The 19,260-nt window shown below is 46.8% G+C and overlaps 1 long non-coding RNA gene across 1 annotated transcript in view; it reads right to left on the reverse strand.

Moving 5' to 3' along the window:
- Positions 1–16,919: 16,919 nt before the first annotated feature.
- LOC308478187 overlaps positions 16,920–19,260 on the reverse strand; it is a 353,980-nt gene continuing 351,639 nt past the window's right edge. Inside the window, exon 3 of the long non-coding RNA XR_013986894.1 lies at positions 16,920–16,955. This is a non-coding gene — a long non-coding RNA (uncharacterized lncRNA). The remainder of the gene's footprint in view (positions 16,956–19,260) is intronic.

Below are 19,260 nucleotides of genomic sequence, written 5' to 3' on the forward strand. Positions count from 1 at the left end.
GAGTGATGGTGCTGGAGGAGACTCTTGAGAGTCCCATGGACTGCAAGAAGAACAAACCTCTCCATTCTTAAGGAAATCAGCCCTGAGTGCTCACTGGAAGGACAGATCCTGAAGCTGAGGCTCCAAGACTTTGGCCACCTCATGAGAAGAGAAGACTCCCTGGAAAAGACCCTGATGTTGGGAAAGATGGAGGGCACAAGGAGAAGGGGACGGCAGAGGACGAGATGGTGGGACAGTGTTCTCGAAGCTACAAACATGAGTCTGACCAAACTGGGGGAGGCAGTGGAAGACAGGAGTGCCTGGCATGCTCTGGTCCAGGGGGTCACGAAGAGACGGACATGACTGAACAACTAAACAACAACATCTCCCAAAATACAGACATGCTTTTACACTTGCAGGACTGGATGTTTTGCCATCTGCGGTACCTGAGGGTCGATTCCAAAAGATCCCGCCTGAGAAACGTCTTTGCCCCTGTGGAGATGATATTACCGAAACAGCGGCACACGTCCTCCTGTCCTGTGCTCTCTACAAAGACCTGAGGAACGAGATCACCACTCCACTCGTACTAACCATCCCAGGGCGCTCAACCACTGCCACTAGGTCCTTTCTTCTATAAGATCAAAATGAGCAGATAACAGCAAAGGTTGCTAGGTTCATAGCAGGGGCAATCAGAATAAGGGCCACTAACTGACGGCTGATTGTGCTCTTATATCAAATTTCCTTTCCATGTACAGTGGTACCTCTGGTTACATACTTAATTCGTTCTGGAGGTCCGTTCTTAACCTGAAACTGTTCTTAACCTGAAGCACCACTTTAGCTAATGGGGCCTCCTGCTGCTGCTGCACCACCGCTGCACAATTTCTGTTCTCATCCTGAAGCAAAGTTCTTAACCCGAGGTAATATTTCTGGGTTAGCAGAGTCTGTAACCTGAAGCGTATGTAATCTGAAGCGTATGTAACCTGAGGTACCACTATATACTGTAATGTTTTACTTTTGCTATGGCCATTGGCTAATGCGAATAAAGTTTTATCTTATCTATCTATCTCCTCTCAGTCTCCTCTTAACCATGTAAAATATACCCAGCTCCTTCAACTGTTCCTCATAAGGCTTGGTTTCCAGACCCTTGATCATCTTGGTCACCCCCAAGATAATTACCGTATTTTTCGCTCTATAAGATGCACCAGACCACAAGACGCACCTAGTTTTTGGAGGAGGAAAACGAAAAGGAAAAAAATTTGAATCTCAGAAACCAGAATAGCAAGCGGAATCGCTCCACAGTGAAAGCAGCAATCCCTCTTGCTGTTCTGGCTTCTGGGATAGCTGCGCAGCCTGCATTCGCTCCATAAGACACACACACATTTCCCTTTACTTTTTAGGAGGGAAAAAGTGAGTCTTATAGAGCAAAAAATATGGTAAATTGTGGTGCCCAGAATTCACAGTATTCCAAGTGTGGTCTGACTAAGGCAGAATAGTGTGATAATATTACCTCCTTTGATCTGGACACTAGACTTCTGTGGATGCAGCCTAGAATAGCATTAGCCTTTTTTGCTGCTGCATCACACTGTTGACTCTTGTTAAGCTTGCGGTCCATTGAGTCCATCTTTGAATTCTGCAGCTTTCTCTTCCTGCCTAAGTACAGGACCTTACATTTGTAAAGTGAAAGTGTTTTCGCCTGCACAGCCTGTTAGGGAACCTTTCTGCCCCATTTACATCGTTGGAGGGGTTTCCTGAAGGATACAACTGAGTTCCCCCTACCTGATCTTCCTTGAGCTGGCTGGTATGTCAGCTGTATAACTTTGTTGTTATTATTTTTGATGTGAACTTGCCCTACAGCTGGGAACAACGGTGCAGATTCCGCCCCCCTCAAAAAAGAAGAAGTTTCTGCAAATGCACACCTGCAGAGTTGCACAGCTGTGTCCAGCTTTGCAGAAGCCTCTTCTACTTTTAATGATATCTGCAGAGCTAGCAGAGAGGGAGGGGTACCAAGGAAGAAGCAGGGCACCCTGGTTTCTTGGGACATTGATAGAAGTTTATAACATTATGCATGGTTAGAGAAGATTTCCCCCCGCCTTCTCGTAACATGAGAACTCAGGGACATCCAGTGAAGCTGAACGTTGCAAAATTTAGAGTAGGATTTCTTGGCGCAGGGTTGAGTTAAACTGTGGAACTCCCTCCCACAAGGCGCAGTGATGTCCGCCATCTTGGATGGCTTTAGACAAGGATTAGGGAAATTCACGGAAGAATATGCTATTGAGGGCTATTAGCCATGAGGGCTACGCCATACCCTCCGACATTTATCTGATGAAAATAGGGAGGTCCTGAAGAAAACCGGGACATTCCAGGATCAAATCAAGCTCCGCAGGAGTAGAGTGATCCCCGCAGAGGCTTGGGAAAAGGTCGACAACTCTGGGAAACGGGGGCACCGGAGGGATCTTTGCACCACGGCGCTGGATATGCTTAAAACCGCCCTGGCTGCATGTTTTGATTTCAGCGAATTAAAATCAGTCCGCATGCACAAAACACTTTTGCTGTATGTAGGAGACGCGGGTGGCGCTGTGGTGTAAACCACAGAGCCTAGGGCTTGCCGATCGGAAGGTTGGCGGTTCGAATCCCCGCGACAGGGTGAGCTCCCGTTGCTCGGTCCCTGCTCCTGCCCACCTAGCAGTTCGAAAGCACGAAGTGCAAGTAGATAAATAGGTACCGCTCTGGTGGGAAGGTAAACGGCATTTCCATGCGCTGCTCTGGCTTCGCCAAAAGTGGCTTAGTCATGCTGGCCACTTGACCCGGAAGCTGTACGCCGGCTCCCTCGGCCAATAAAGCGAGATGAGCGCCGCAACTCCAGAGTTGGCCACAATTGGACCTAATGGTCAGGGGTCCCTTTACCTTTAGGTTTTATTTTATTTATTTTTTATCTTATTTTGGAAATGTACATCCAGGTTTTTTTCCTTTAATTTTTTGGGGGCCCCAAGAGTGTGGGGCCCTAAGCTATAGCTTGTTTAGTTTATACGTAAATCCAGCACTGGACCCTGAGAGTCAACCACCGCGTTGCTTCCCAGAAGGCTTCTGAAAGAGGCAGCAGCCACGGTGCATAAAACTCCCTTAACAACCTTAAAGAACGAGAATTAAAACTGAACTTTTAAACCCTGGACACATCAGCTGAGGGAGCCAGAAAGCGCCCCGTTCCCTCACGTGGCTCTCGCCTGTATCTCACTGAGTTCATTTTACCAACAGAAGGTGTGCTCTCAGAACAGCCTGGGGCAGAGTTTGTACTTTGCCTAGATTCGAACTTTTGTTTACCGAGGCAATAAACCAGCCTCTTCTCTCGCAGGTGTGAAAGCTATTATGAAAAGGCCTATTTGGTGCGGGTGACCCCGCCTCGCGCGGGCCTGGAATGCGCCCTTGCGTCCTACTCTTTGGAGCCTTGTCCTGGATTCCTTTTCAGAGCCGGGGAGGAGAGAGGACAAAATGCAATCGCCGTGTCCGTCATGCACATGGAGGCGTGCAGCTGTTGTCCTGCAGGGTTTAAGCTCCTGGGAGCGGCCAAAGCCCTTGAAAGCTGCCCTGTCCTTGTAATCAGGTTCCAGTATTCCAACCTCTCTCCTAAGAAGTGTTGCCAGCCCAGCCCTCCTCACGAGGAGCCCTCGCATCCGGAGCAGAACTTAAAATCCCAGCTCAGGGACAAGGCAAAGCCCGGCTTAGAGGCCTGGTTGTCTGCTCTGCTTGGACAAGTGGCTTAAACCCCAGTGACTTATTAGGTCATGCCTCCACTCCACACAAGGGACATGGGTGGTGCAGTGGGTTAAACCACAGAGCCTAGGGCTTGCCGATCAGAAGGTTGGCGGTTCGAATCCCCGCAATGGGGTGAGCTCCTGTTGCTCGGTCCCTGCTCCTGCCAACCTAGCAGTTCGAAAGCACGTCAAAGTGCAAGTAGATAAATAGGTACCACTCCAGCGGGAAGGTAAACGGCGTTTCCGTGCGCTGCTCTGGTGCGCCAGAAGCGGCTTAGTCATGCTGGCCACATGACCCGGAAGCAGTATGCCGGCTCCCTCGGCCAGTAAAGCGAGATGAGCGCCGCACCCCAGAGTCGGTCACGACTGGACCTAATGGTCAGGGGCCCCTTTACCTTTTACCACTCCACACTCTAGGGCTGTGGTTCCCAATGTGGGGCACACGCCCCACAGGGGGGCAATTTGATTTTTAAGGGGGGTAATTCGAGAATGAGTTATTAACAGTTGATGGCCTTTTAGGCACCCTCCATGTGAATAGGAGTTTACTTTTTGAATACAGTGATACCTCTACTTATGGATGCGATCCATTCCGGGGTGCCATTTGCACCCCGAAAAGTCCATAAGTTGAGTGCCGCTTCTGCATGTGCGTGTGATGCAACAGAGCGTTCCTCCACATGCGCTAAGTGCACAGAACACTTCTGTGTGTGCACGCATGGCGATACCCGGAAGTATACACTTCCGGATTTGCTGTGTCCGCAACCCGAAAGTCTGCTACATGAACCTAACGCAATTAGAGGTATGACTGTAATAAGAATTATATGTCATGGGGGGTGAGGCACCAGGATTTTAGAGGTGCTTAGGTGGCCGATAAAAGGTTGGGAACAACTGCTCTAAGACCTCATCCAGACTTGTCCTTGCCCCGTAAATTTTCCCCGGAAACCCAATTTCTACCACTGAATCCAAGCAGATGGCTATCAGTTTTTTTTCTTCTGGATTGACATTTTTTAGAATCTCAGAATCCTAGAATTGTAGACCCCAATGGTCATCTAGTCTAACCCTCTGCAACGCAGGCATAATTCAACTTATGTTTTATATCTGGGCCCAAGGTGACAGCGCACAGGGCCTTCTCTCCCTGTGTGTGCAGATGGGGCTTCTAGAACCTGCCAGACCAGGATACGATCTGGCCCCAGGTTGCGATTCCTGCACTGCAGTGGGTTGGACTAGATGACTCTTAGGGTCCAACACTACAGTTCTATGAGTCTTTGAGTCTATAAGCAGGTCCGGGTTTGCTCAATGCCTGGATGGGATACTACTTGGGGACGGTCAGTGGAAGAAAGGTAGGACAGAAATGCAAGAGGATAAATCAAGAAACTTCTTCACGTAATAACACAGGGTTGAATTATGGAGCGCCCTCTTACAGGGGACAGAGATGGCCACCAACTTGGAGGGCTTTAAATGAGGATCAGGCCAATTCAGGGAGGAGGAGAGACTATGGATGGCTCTGCGCTGCCTCCACAGTCAGAGGCAGCGATGCTTCTGAAGGCCAGTTCTGGAAACCACAGCAGAAGGGAGACGCGCTCTTGTGTTCGAATCCTGATTGAAGGCATCCAATAGGCATCTGGGTAGCCACTGTGAGAACAGGATGCTGGACTGGGTTGGGCCCTGTTCTGATCCAGCAGGTAGGCTTTTCTCGTGTTCCTTCTACATTTTTGGGGTTAACCCCCAACCCAGCACAAACGCGAGCTCAGTCTGGCAGCTGCAAGAGCATGCGCATTGAAACTGCAACCTCAAGCTCCCCGGGAAATGACGCAATTCGGGCGCAGGCAACGCTTGTCCCTGGGAATGACCCCGTATCCTTCGATTGTTTCCTGGGGGCAGCTGAGGCTGCGATTTCAAAGGGTGATGAAGGGCAGAGGCGTGCTTGCCTTTGTTAAAAGGTTTCGTTGTAATACGCGGAAAACTCTGCAAAATAAAAAGAAATAGAGAAAGCCCACACACCTTATTCCTGAGGTGAGGGGGACAGAGGTCAATGGCAGAGCACTGGCAGCTAAGGCAGGGCTGGGAAAGACAATTTTCTGCCTTAAACACTGGAGTTCAGCTGCAAGTCAGCAGAGTACTGAGCCAAATCAGGGGTTCCCAAAAGTTTTTGGACCATCTTGGTTCCATGAACTCATCCCAGTGCCCCCTACCCTATAAAAAGCATTCTTCGGAATAGCAGTTTGTGAGGAGATTTCACCCCTCCCATACCCAAGAATCTCCTGATCATCTCCTGATGGTCTCTGCTGACTCTCCAGAGAAGAGGAGGCGTGTCCTGCCTATCTACTTATTCTGCCCAGCAACATACCTGTGTGTGTGTGTGTGAGTGAGAGACAGTCAGTCAGTGTATCGGAGAGAGTGAGAGTGTTGGAGATCCTAGAGATAAGATTGCTGTTAGAGCAGCTGCAGACTCTCAGTGTAGCATTGATTTATGCTTAGAATATTCAGCTCTGTATATAGCTTTGTATCATAGTTGTAGTTATAGAATAAAAGGAAGATATTTTACAGAGCTGTTCTCCGAGTGGTTTATACTCTGCAAGACTCTGCAAAACTCTGCTGCGCAACGACTGTATTATTGAGACAGTGAATCCGGTGCTCTCAGCTCTAAGCTGTGAGTCCACAGCACTGTGACCGTTTCCTGTGAGAAGGAGGTCTCTGGCGGTGCTACCCAGCTCGCCTAGCCCAGTCGGGGTTGAGGTGCAAGAGTCCAGTTGGTGCACTGGCTCTAGGGCGATGCTGACAGTTTGCACAGCCCGCTAAGAAAGATGATGATGATTTAATAATAGTTTTTTAAAATTGATATCCCACCCATCTTGCTGGGTTTCCCCAGCCACTCTGGGCAGCTTACCACACATATAAAAACACAGTAGAACATCAAACATTAAAAAACAAAACTGCTACAACAAAACAACAATGTAGATTCACTGCTGAGTAATATTGTCTTCCATGAACACGGCTTTAAAAGTGAGTCCGTAAGTGACTGTGGAGGCCAATTCTGGATCCACAGTGGGGACACAGGTTTCTGGGTGGGAGTGGACCACGGTGAAGATTTGCCAAGCATGCCTTCCTCTTAGCACATTTCTCCCTTGCGTCCTGAGTTCGAGTTTCTCCAAAGCCCATGACACCTTTAGTAAAGGCTGTTCTAGGTAACAACTACAGGTGCCTTTTAAGACACATCAGCATCATTCTTCCCATACTGCACAGTGGAGTTTGAAACTATTATTTATATTTATCAATATCCCACCTTTCCTTGCACAAGGCAGTGTGCACAGCAGAAGTCAAAACACTAAACAACACTTTGAATTGTGCTCTGAAATGTACTGGGAGCCAATGTAGGTCTTTCAGGACCAGCGTTATATGGCCCCGGCGGCCACTCCCAGTCTCCAGTCTAGCTGCCGCATTCTGGATTGGTTGTAGTTCAAAGGTAGCCCCACGTAGAGCACATTGCAGTAGTCCAAGAGGGAGATAGAATCATAGAATCATAGAGTTGGAAGAGACCACAAGGGCCATCGAGTCCAACCCCCTGCCAAGCAGGAAACACCATCAGAGCACTCCTGACATATGGTTGTCAAGCCTCTGCTTAAAGACCTCCAAAGAAGGAGACTCCACCACACTCCTTGGCAGCAAATTCCACTGTCAAACAGCTCTTACTGTCAGGAAGTTCTTCCTAATGTTTAGGTGGAATCTTCTTTCTTGTCGTTTGGATCCATTGCTCCGTGTCTGCTTCTCTGGAGCAGCAGAAAACAACCTTTCTCCCTCCTCTATGTGACATCCTTTTATATATTTGAACATGGCTATCATATCACCCCTTAACCTCCTCTTCTCCAGGCTAAACATGCCCAGCTCCCTTAGGCGTTCCTCATAAGGCATCGTTTCCAGGCCTTTGACCATTTTGGTTGCCCTCCTCTGGACACGTTCCAGTTTGTCTGTGTCCTTCTTGGAGCATGCACCACTCTGGTGAGACAGTCTGTGGGCAGGGAGGGTCTCAGCCTGTGTACCAGATAAATGTTGATTTGATCTTGAAATATCAAATCAAAAACGTATTAGGAGATTATTTGGAGGGGGGGGCGGGCGAGATTTTGACTGTCTAGAGGCCTCTCACTTCCATATGTATGGAAGTGAGAGCTGAACCATAAAGAAGGCTGATCGCCGAAGAATTTTTTTTAAAAAATAATTTTTATTAAATTTCCATTTAACAATCCAATCATGTCTCATTAATTAATCCGAATTATGTCAATACATATCATAAAGTCCAAATATTTTGCCAAATTTTTAAAATTTTTGTTGGGGGTACCCATGCTTTGAGCTCAGAAGGGTCCAATCCTCTCATATTTCTGCTGCTTTGATGTTCATGATCGCCGAAGAATCTATGCTTTTGAATTCTGGTGCTGGAGGAGACTCTTGAGAGCCCCATGGACTGCAAGAAGATCCAACCTCTCCATTCTGAAGGAAATCAGCCCTGAGTGCTCACTGGAAGAACAGATCCTGAAGCTGAGACTCCAATACTTTGGCCACCTCATGAGAAGAGAAGACTCCCTGGAAAAGACCCTGATGCTGGGAAAGATGGAGGGCACAAGGAGAAGGGGACGACAGAGGACGAGATGGTGGGACAGTGTTCTTGAAGCTACCAGCATGAGTTTGACCAAACTGCGGGAGGCAGTGGAAGACAGGAGTGCCTGGCGTGCTCTGGTCCAGGGGGTCACGAAGAGGCGGACACGACTAAACAACAACAACAGAGGCCTCTAGGGGGTTTGACCTGGCACTGCCCCAGGGGGGTTCTTGGGCAGGTGGCATCTATCACTGTTCCTCATCCAACCAGTCCCTGACATCACCTGAGCCTCAGGGTTGGAGCCAGGGCAACTGCCTCGCCGCAAAGTTCCTTCTGGGGAAGCACAGGTGTGTCTGCAGCAGGCAAGCTCCTTGTCATTGAGGATGTGAGAATTCAGTACACCCCTGTCTGGGCAAGATTCAGCTTCAATTTATGAGCCGAAATTCAGATCACCACCTCAAAGCACTTCCTGACAGTAAGAGCTGTTCGACAGTGGAATTTGCTGCCAAGGAGTGTGGTGGAGTCTCCTTCTTTGGAGGTCTTTAAGCAGAGGCTTGACAACCATATGTCAGGAGTGCTCTGATGGTGTTTCCTGCTTGGCAGGGGGTTGGACCCGATGGCCCTTGTGGTCTATTCCAACTCTATGATTCTATGATTCACCAGCCTGCTGCCTCGAGCACCTCTCTTTGTTTAGGTGGAAGAGAAAGATAGAATCGGTGTCCTCCCCATATTGGTAACAACTCGTTCCAACCACCCTGGCAACAGTTTCCCGTCCTTTCAGATAGGTGTCAAACTTCTGGGAACAAGTTGTAATTCATTGTAATTTAAACAGCAAAGCTCAGGATTGCACCAGGCACGTAGCCTAATAACTAGTGCTGTCAACGCTTAAAATGAATTTTAAAAATTGGGTACCAGGTGCGTTCTGGAGCAGAAATCTAGGCCAGGAGATAAAGACCAGAGTAGGTGGTTTCAGAGGGACAGCCCAGTGGGATGGGTTGGGTACACTGGTGGACCCCAGCACTCATGAAGACTTTTCATTCCTGATGGGCCAAACGTTTGAACTTTTGGATGCTTGCCTGCCCATAAAAAGGGGTGAATTGGGACAGAGGGGCAGTTCTTGTGCCTGAAACATCTGCGGAGAAATGGCTGATCCCTGCGCCTGTGTTCCCCGTCTGTAAAATGGGACAAATGCACTTCATGTTGCCATTTAGAGGTTTTGCTAGCAGCAAGCAACTGCTTAATAGTTGGGGGAACATTTTCATTACTTAACTTTTGGTGTGGGCAGGGGGCAACAGAACGGGGAATTGGGGAAGGTCCAACAGCCCCAAATGGTGATGCTTCTTAGTAAATAAAAAAGTTTACCTCCACCAATCCAGTTTCTGCAGCACCACAGAATCTTAGAGCTGGAAGGAACCCCATGGATCATCTAGTCCAGCCCCCTGCAATGCAGGAATCTCAGCTAAAGCATCCAGGACAGAGTCCACCACATCACAAGCGAGTCTGTTCCCCTGTTCTGCAGCTCTTGCTGCCAGAAAGTTCTTCCTGATGTTTAGTCTGTATCTCCTTTCTTGTAACTTGAAGCCATGGGTTCGAGTCCTACCCTCCAAAGCAGGAGAAAACAAGCTTGCTCCGTCTTCCATGTGATAGCCCTCGAGATATTTGAAGGTGGCTATCATATCTCCTCCTAGTCTCGTCTTTTCCAGGCTAACATATGCAGCTCCTTCAACTGTTCTTCATCAGGCATGGTTTCCAGATCATCTTGGTTGCCCTCCTCTGCACATGTTCCAGGTTCCTAAATTGTGGTGCCCAGAACTGGACACCGGACTCCAAGTGTACTCTGACCAAGGCAGAATAGAACTTCACTATCACTTCCCTTGACCATACAGCATGCAGAGGCTGCGATTCTACTTGTGCCACCATGAAAAAGAAGAACATCAGAATGGTTTGGTGGCAGCAAGAGATGGAGGAGAAGTTCAGTTTGGCTTTTTAATGCAACCTACCCAGTTTCCACTTCCTGAAATAATCTGCAGACCTTAAGTCAGTTATCTTTTGAGATTCGCACTTCTCCAAATTTTGTAATGCAGTTGCCCAACCCAAAAAAAGGGGTTCAAAAATGCATGTGTGCATTTGAGATGTCTAGTGCACAATAGACTTTCATTTTGCATACAGAGTTTGTGCTTGATGTGTACATTAAGAACCAATATATCTACAATGAGCTTAAAAGAATGTTTAAGATATCTTAGAAAAAACACACCAAAGGCTTTTCTCTTGGGGATACTAGGCCCTGAAATACCAAAAAATGCAAGAGAAATATTCTTGTACGCCACAGTGGCTGCAAGAATATTGATAGCTATGAACTGGAAGGGTGATAGAATATTGACAAAGCTGGACAGGCAGAATAAATTGTTGGAATATGCTGATTTGGCGAAATTAACAGAAAAACTGCGAGACCACACTGAACAAACTTTTATTAGGAAATGGGGCATGTACAAAAGTATCTCAAGGATGGTTGTGATAACATAAAGTCTGTGGCAGCTCTTGAATAACTTCTGTGAGATATTGGATGAGTATTAAAAAGCATAATATTATATATGGAACTTAACAAAAGAAAATTGAAATAAATAGTGCAATACGTAAAACAATGTTTAGAGGCATGAGGGTTTGGCGGGAAGTCATTAGAATCTTAAGAAGAATGTGATATAATGTAACAAACACTAATCTCTTTTCCCTTTCCCCCCTTTTTGTTATACATTACTTTGTTTCCCCCCCCCCCCCAATTTCAATAAAGCATTTTTTTTTAAAAAAAAAGAACCAATACATCAGTGAAAATAACCAAAAATAATGCTTTATTACATAGCAGGAAATTGTGTGCGTTAGACCAAAAATGAATTGAATACTGTGAAAATAAACTCACTAAAATGCTGAGAAATCTTCATGAGGACTTGTTATTGTTATGCTAGCTGATGGAGAAATATGGCAAACTGAATTTAAGACTGGGGAGGAAATAGGAAAAAACGAAAAATGAAATTGATAGAAGTCCCAGTCATACGTTGCTTGTGTGAAGAAGCTAAGCACGTAGGAAGAGCTGTGGGACTGTAAAACTCCCCCGTGGTCGTGTTGCGCACAGTCGTCTGAGAAAAAAAGCTTATGTTCTTAAAAAGGGTCAGGAAGAATCAATTTTGATTTCCCCAACCCAAAAAAAAAGGTGGAGTGTGTAGTATTTGACAGCAGATGAAAAGGAAGTCAGAATAAACTGTTAGTGAAGAACAGGGATTTGATTTGGTTTGCATTTAAAGGCAAATTTACCTCATAATGCACTTTCCAAAATGATACATTGGCCGAAAGAAGGCCATTCCCGCAATGTATTTTTTGCCAGGCAGTTCTCTGACCAAGTAACGTACACAGAAATGCATATAATAGGGTAAAGCACACATTTAAAAAAATGCATATATTCATGAAAAAGCACCCCAAGATGCATTATATTGGGGGAAATTGATATGGGGGAAAATCTGCACATTCGGCAAAATGTGTGCATTTATAGAAATTTGCACTGAAATGCCTATTTTTTTAAAAAAAAAAAATGCAAATTGATATGGAGAATTGAAGATAAGGTTGGGAAAATGAGAAACTGAGAGAAGCCAAGACAGACAGATTCACCCACCCTTAGTGACGAAAACCAGAGTGAGTTTAGGACTTGTGCCACAGATGTTTGGCAGCCTTGATAATGTGAACAAACTCAATATGATGCTCCCTCCCTCCAAGTTTTTCCAGTGTTCGGCACAGCTGCTTCTCTGGCAGATTGCATGTTTTTTACGCTCCCCCTCTTGCCTTTGCCCACTCCCCTATTCCTGCACACTGCTCCTGGGTTCTACATGGGCGCAGCTGGCAGTCAAGAGCAACGCCTTGCGCTCGGTGCCAGTGTAATCCATGGCATGTGCATAATTCATGGCGCCAGTTGGCATGGTGGCTTTTTGTTGTTGTTGCAGCCGCAGACTGGAGACCAGAGTGGGCGAAGTTGGCATCATCAGGAGATTTTGCTCCCAAATGTTCCCAAGAATGCTGAGATGAAGGGAAACTCTTCCTTGCCAGTCATGAGAACCAGCAAGCCCCAAAGCTGGCATGGTTCCATGTTCTGGGCTCCACAGCTCACACAGAGCTTTGCCCAAACCTAACTGCCACACAGAAGTTAGTTGCAGCTGGGGAGAGAAGGGTTAATGCTGTCCTTTGCATGTCATGAGAACATAAGAACATGAGAAGAGCACTCCTGGATCAGGCCACAGCCCCACCTGTGAGATGCCTCTGAGTAGTCTGCAAGCAAGAGATCAGCGCAACAGCACTCTTTGCACCTGTGGTTCCCTGGTACAGTGGTGCCCCGCAAGACGAATGCCTCGCAAGACGGAAAACCTGCTAGACGAAAGGGTTTTCCGTTTTTGAGTTGCTTCGCAGGACGAATTTCCCTATGGGCTTGCTTCGCAAGACGAAAATGTCTTGCAAGTCTTGAGATTTTTTTTTCGCTTTTCCCCCCCTTTATCTAAGCCGCTAAGCCTTTAATAGCCTTTTAGCAGCTAAGCCGCTAAGCCGCTAAGCCGCTAAGCCTTTAATAGCCACTAAACCGCTAATAGCGCTAATCCGTTAAGCCGCTAATAGGGTTGCTTCGCAAGACGAAAAAACCGCTAGACGAAGACACTCGCGGAACGGATTAATTTCGTCTTGCGAGGCACCACTGTATTCAGAAGCACTACAGAGGTGGAACTCGTCTGGCGATAGCTTTTGAGCACATGACACGGATCCTGCCCTGCCTACTCTGCCTGCCAGTGACCTTCCAGGCCCAATTCAAAGCACAATGGTACCTCGGTTTTCCAATGTAATCCATTCCGGAACACTGTTTGAATTCCGAAACGTCCGAAAACCGAGGTGCAAAGGGCGGTCTGCAAATCTAGCAGAGAAAATTGGGAAGAATAACATATACAGATGTACCTAGGCTCTCGAAGGCCTTGAGAGTCGAACGTTACGGCTCCCGTATGATCGAAAACTGGAATTGAGTGTTCTGGTTTTTGAACATTTTTTTGGAAGCTGAACGTCCGGTGTGGCTTCCGCTTTTATTTCCTGCGCGCCTGTGCAATCGGAAACCAATCAGAAGCCGCGCCTTGGTTATCGAACATTTTAGAAATCAAACAGACTTCTGGAACGGATTCCGTTCGACTTCCGAGGTGTATTCAAAAATGGAAGCATTTACTTCCAGGTTTACGGAGTTCGAGTTCTGAAATGTTCTGGCGGCTTCCAGCAAAATATAAAAAATAATAAAATGTCAGACATTAAAAACTTCCCTGAACAGGGCTGCCTTCAGATGTCTTCTAAAAGTCAGATAGCTCTTTATCTCCTTGACATCTGATGGGATGGCATTCCACAGGGTGGGTGCCACCACCGAGAAGGCCCTCTGCCTGGTTCCCTGTAACTTGACTAATCCCAATGAGGGAACCGCCAGAAGGCCCTCGGAGCTGGACCTCAGTGTCCGGGCAGAATGCTGGGGGTGGAGACACTCCTTCAGGTATACAGGGCCAAGGCCATTTAGGGCTTTAACGGCTAGTACCAATACTGAATTGAGATAAGAAACATACTGGTAACCAATGCAGATCTTTTAGGACTGGTGTTATATGGCCCCAGTGACCGCTACCAGCTACCAGTCTAGCTGCCACATTCTGGATTGTTGTACTTCCTGTTGGAGGGCACGCCATTTTCCAGGGAGCTGGTTAAACATCCCCCTTGGGGCAGGCAGAGGCCACTCCCAGTATCCCACTGGAGCCTTCCTCTGGGTCATTTGAATCCACTGGTTCAGGCCCCACCCCCTGGAGCCACAGAAAACAAACTTGCTCTGTCTTGCATGCAACAACCCTTCTGAGAGCCAGTGTGGTGTAGTGGTTAAGAGCGGTAGTCTCGTAATCTGGGGAACCGGGTTCGCGTCTCCACTCCTCCACATGCAGCTGCTGGGTGACCTTGGGCCAGTCACACTTCTTTGAAGTCTCTCAGCCCCACTCACCTCACAGAGTGTTTGTTGTGGGGGAGGAAGGGAAAGGAGAATGTGAGCCGCTTTGAGACTCCTTAGGGTAGTGATAAAGCGGGATATCAAATCCAAACTCTTCTTCTTCTTCTGAGATTTGAAGATGGCCAGTAGTCCAGGAGAAATCTTTGAACAGGTGTTCTTCCACAGTCTACACACTTGTCAACACAGCTCATGTTTCAAGTGAAAGGCAACTTGAATAACCTGAATCTCACAAGAATGCACCTCCTTGGAAGAAGAGTGGCCTGAGATGTAGGTTCTTTGTAGCATCAATAGTTGCTTGGATAAGTAGCGTCTAATTGGCTGGTGGGGGGAATTATTGATGTAATACACAGCCTTTTGTTCTTCGTACTCCTTGTGCCTCTGATGATTTCAGTTTCAGGTTTACGTTTCTGTACATTTTGCAAGTCACGTGTGTTACACCTCTTGATCTCTCTCTCTCTTTTCTTACATGGTGCTCTCCACTAATCCTCTAATCTGTGCCTTATCACAAACATCCAGATATTATCATTTTTTTCCTTGTGAATGTAACACTCCGTCCCAGCCTTGGCTTGGCTCTGTTAAGATTTTATGTGTTTGTTTCAGCAAGTTCTGTTTTGTTATTTGGGTAATATGGATTAATTTTTAATTATTATTTTTTTTAAAAAAAAGAGTAGTCAGGAGACCCAGCTCTAAAGATGCCTGTTTCTTATTTTGTGTTGTAGCTAAATTTATAGACTGCTTTTCCCAACAGGGCCCTCGGGCCCTGCTTACAATAAAACCACTGTAAACGGAGTATGACAACACCGTAAAACAACCCATTAAAAGAACATGGAAGACATGTGTGTTTTGTTTCAGGTCTCCAAACAGTCCAAGGTCTGAAGAAGCCTGGCAGAATAACATCAGAACCCCTTTAAAGATCGCCATGGAATGTGTTGGTTGCAAGGGGGGAAAATAGGTATAGAAGGAGAATTCCTGGATGCCAATATCCAAATTTGGGGCAAGTACTCTTTGGTGAGAGAACCCAAGCATAGAATTAAAATTACAAATTATGCAGCAAAGTAACGCCTGGAAATATAGGCTGTTAGACCTTTAAAATATGCGCTTCTGAGATCCTTCCACAGTTCCTCTCTTCCCCTAGCATAGAAGAAGACCAAACATTTGTTAAGCTTAAAATGGTTTACTTACAAACTCTTCAAAGGCTGGATTCATGTGCTTTTCCATACAGCATTCAGAAAAAGTTGCTTAGGCAGTACAACTTGGTTTAGTTACAGCGGTGAAAGTTCCTAAATTATCGGTATAGGAACTCAAGAGTGGCTTGTGAGAACCATGTGGTCTGAGCTGGAGCAACTGAGCTTCTCAGGTAGACTGGAGGTTGAATAATAGGCTTCATTACCCATTTCCTCCCAAAGTGATCTAAGCCTGCATTGGTTAAAGACGTTACGTCTTTAAGCAAGAAGCATCTCTCATCCGGCTTCAAGTTGCGGCTCTGAGTTGAGAGTGCGTGCCACAATTTGATGTGGTGCACACAGAAACAAGTTGAGAAATTTATCAAATGCCCCCAGATATGAGCAAGTGCCTAAATTTGAACTGGAAATGAATTAGGCTGCATGACATTGATAGGAGGTTTGCAGGTGCGTCAGTGTGAATATGGCGAACAAGGCACTCGCCTTGTGTTCTGCATCTGCAAGCTTAGCTTATCCTGGTCAAAGGTGGCAGCTATTTCTCCCACTGCACATCTTGATTGCACATCTGCAAATGGAATTGCACAAGTGTTTGCTCCTTCTCTGCTCATATTCTCCAGTCTATGGAGTGCTGCAGTAAGTCATTTTTCTTATTCGAGCCAACAAATGCATCAACGAAACTAATAATAATAATAATAATAATAATAATAATAATAATAATAATAAATTATTTATATCCTGCCCTCCCTGGGCAGAGCCAGGCTCAGGGCGGCTGACAACAGAAAAAATTACAGTAAAAACATAATAGGGAAGGGGGGGAAAGAAAAAAAAAACCAATTTAAAATACAGGTTTAAAATGCAGCCTCATTTTTAAAGTAGCCCATAGATCAAAACCATAAGGGGAGGGAAACATAAGGGTCAGACTGTGTGCAAACCAAAGGCCAGGCGGAACAGCTCTGTCTTGGAGGCCCTGCGGAAAGATGTCAAGTCCCGCAGGGCTCTAGTCTCTTGTGACAGAGCGTTCCACCAAGTCGGGGCCAGTACTGAAAAGTCCCTGGCCCTAGTTGAGACCAACCTAACTACTTTGCGAGCTGGGACCTCCAAAGTGTTGTCATTTGTGGACCTTAAGGTCCTCCGCGGGGCATACCAGGAGAGGCAGTCCCGTAGGTACGAGGGTCCTAGGCCGCATAGGGCTTTAAAGGTCAAAACCAGCACCTTAAACCCAATCCTGTACTCCACCGGGAGCCAGTGCAGTTGGTAAAGCACAGGATGAATGTGATCCCGCAGCGAGGACCCCGTAAGGAGCTTCGACACGGCATTCTGCATCTGCTGGAGTTTGCCACCATTTCTCTAATGGTGAGGCTGTGTACAGTGGTACCTCAGGTTAAGTACTTAATTCGTTCCGGAGGTCCGTACTTAACCTGAATCTGTTCTTAACCTGAAGCACCACTTTAGCAAATGGGGCCTCCTGCTGCTGCCGCGCCGCCGGAGCACGATTTCTGTTCTCATCCTGAAGCAAAGTTCTTAACCCGAGGTAATATTTCTGGGTTAGCGGAGTCTGTAACCTGAAGCGTATGTGTCAGGGAACTGACATCGGAGCTAGAGGCGGAGGGGAGGCTCTCAAATGATGCTGGAGAAGGGCCCAGCAGGGAGAGAGGCAGCTCAGCAGATGGGGAAGCAAATCAGCGCAACACCAGAGATAAAGGGGGGCAGATCGGGGAATCGGCAAGAGGGCTCCAGGACTCTTCACCAGACACCAGCGGGGAGAGCACGGGTCCTCCGCTACCCACGCCCTCCCTGCGCAGAAGGCTTCCGCGCAGGGAGAGTAGGAGGAGACTTGGCGTCAAACAACTTTTATGTTGGAAAAGGTTTAAGAAACGCCCACTGACGGATTCTGCTAGCGACTGAGGCAGCCACGAAGTGAAGGGCTGTCCAGACAGAAAGGTTTAAACAAGGCAACATAGCCAGGAGAGGCGGCAACTTACGCACGAGCAACCCATACTCATTACAGTATGTAACCCGAGATAGAGATACCACTGTACTCTTTTGCAAATGGAATTTGCCCCGATGAAATGATTTACCTCCCCTCATTCAAGTTACCTTTTTAGCCCTGACGCTGAAGGAGGTGTCCCCTTAGACTCCAGCTTTGGACTTCCATCAACTGGAACAACTACGCACACCAGGTTCGGGTCCTGCCCTCGGGAGCAGCAAAAAACAAGCTTGCTCCATTGACAGTCCTTCACATATTTGAATATGGCTTTCATATCTGCTCACAGTCTTCTCTTCTTCCCCGGGCTCAACATACCCAATTCCTTCAACCGTTCCTCATCAGGCTTCGTTTCCAGACCCTTGAACATCTTGGTTGCCCTCCTCTGCACACCTTCCAGCTTGCCAATGTTCTTCTTGGACTGTGGTGCCAAGAAATGGATTGGTACAATCAGCCTAGAGGAAGAGAAGGAGGTAGCGTAGAGAAGTAAAATAGGGCCCTTGAAGGAGAAAATTGTTGGATGATCACCCTCCAAAAAGGGCCATAGTTCAGCGGTGGGACACCTGCTTTTTCATGAACCAACGTGAGACTGATTCAACACTCACCTTGAATTATGTATAAGACAAATGGATTCCTAGGGTAAAGAACAACAAGAAAACAAAACACAACAAAACACTGCCTTGAATAATTGAACAAGGTGCATTAAATTTGAGTCCTACACTTTTTGCAACCATTTCAACTTTACCATAGATTGAGTCTCTTGATTCAAGTCAACCTTGCTGTAACCGATAAATTGAGACTGTCATGTTTTCCAAAATCCAACAGACAGCACTCTGGGCGTGATGGCAATTGCATGCTTGATTGTTCATTATATGAACATCCTATAGGTGGTATTAGAGCTGTGATGTGCCATAAATGACCCACGTTACAGTATTTTTATGGTTGGAAGTTGTTTTAAATTGCTTTTATGTTGTGTTTTAATGCTGCAGGGGCACCAACTGTAGGGGGCCCTGGGGGCCCGAGCACCCACAAAAAAAATGGTTGCAGCACCCACATTGCAGGGTCCCCGACACAACTTCCAGTGCCTCGTGACGCACTGGGAGTCACTTCCCAGGCCTCACAAGACCTCAGAGATGCTGTACGAGGCCTTGCGAGGTCTCAGAAACCTGACTTCTGGTGCCACCACAGAAAAGGCCCATTCCCATGTTGCCATCCTCCAGACCTCTCCTGGAGGGGGCACAATAAGCATTTTAAGGTAAATCTCTCCTAATAATCACATTTTTGTATGCAGTTTTGGTTAAGATACACATCTTCACGGGGAATCCCTCCTAATATAACGCATTTCTCCATGGTGTTTTCACTAATGTGGTCCTTTTGGTGCCCTTTCCCTCCAACTTCATCTTTTTGTAAACCTCAGTTGGAGAACTGCATTGCAAAATTCAGATTTGTGCAAATCTCAAAGGATGTCTGTTTCGGTTTTCCTATTGTTTTGGAAATCTGATTTGGCTTTAAATGCAAACCGAAGGTAGCTTCTCCCCCGTCCCTCCTGTTCACCCGGAGTCTGCTTAAAAACCTCTAATGAAGAAGACAATTCACCACCTCCTGAGGCAGTCTGTTCTACTGTTAAACAGCTTGTACCATCAGAGTGTGTGTGTGTGTGTGTGTGTGTGTAGCATTCAAAAATAAGCTCTTTAACCTAGAATTTGAATCCCAACCCTTCAACTTTGGGGCTGCAATCC

Source organism: Podarcis pityusensis (assembly GCF_964106645.2).
Source record: "Podarcis pityusensis genome assembly, chromosome: 5".
Classification (NCBI taxonomy): domain Eukaryota; kingdom Metazoa; phylum Chordata; class Lepidosauria; order Squamata; family Lacertidae; genus Podarcis; species Podarcis pityusensis.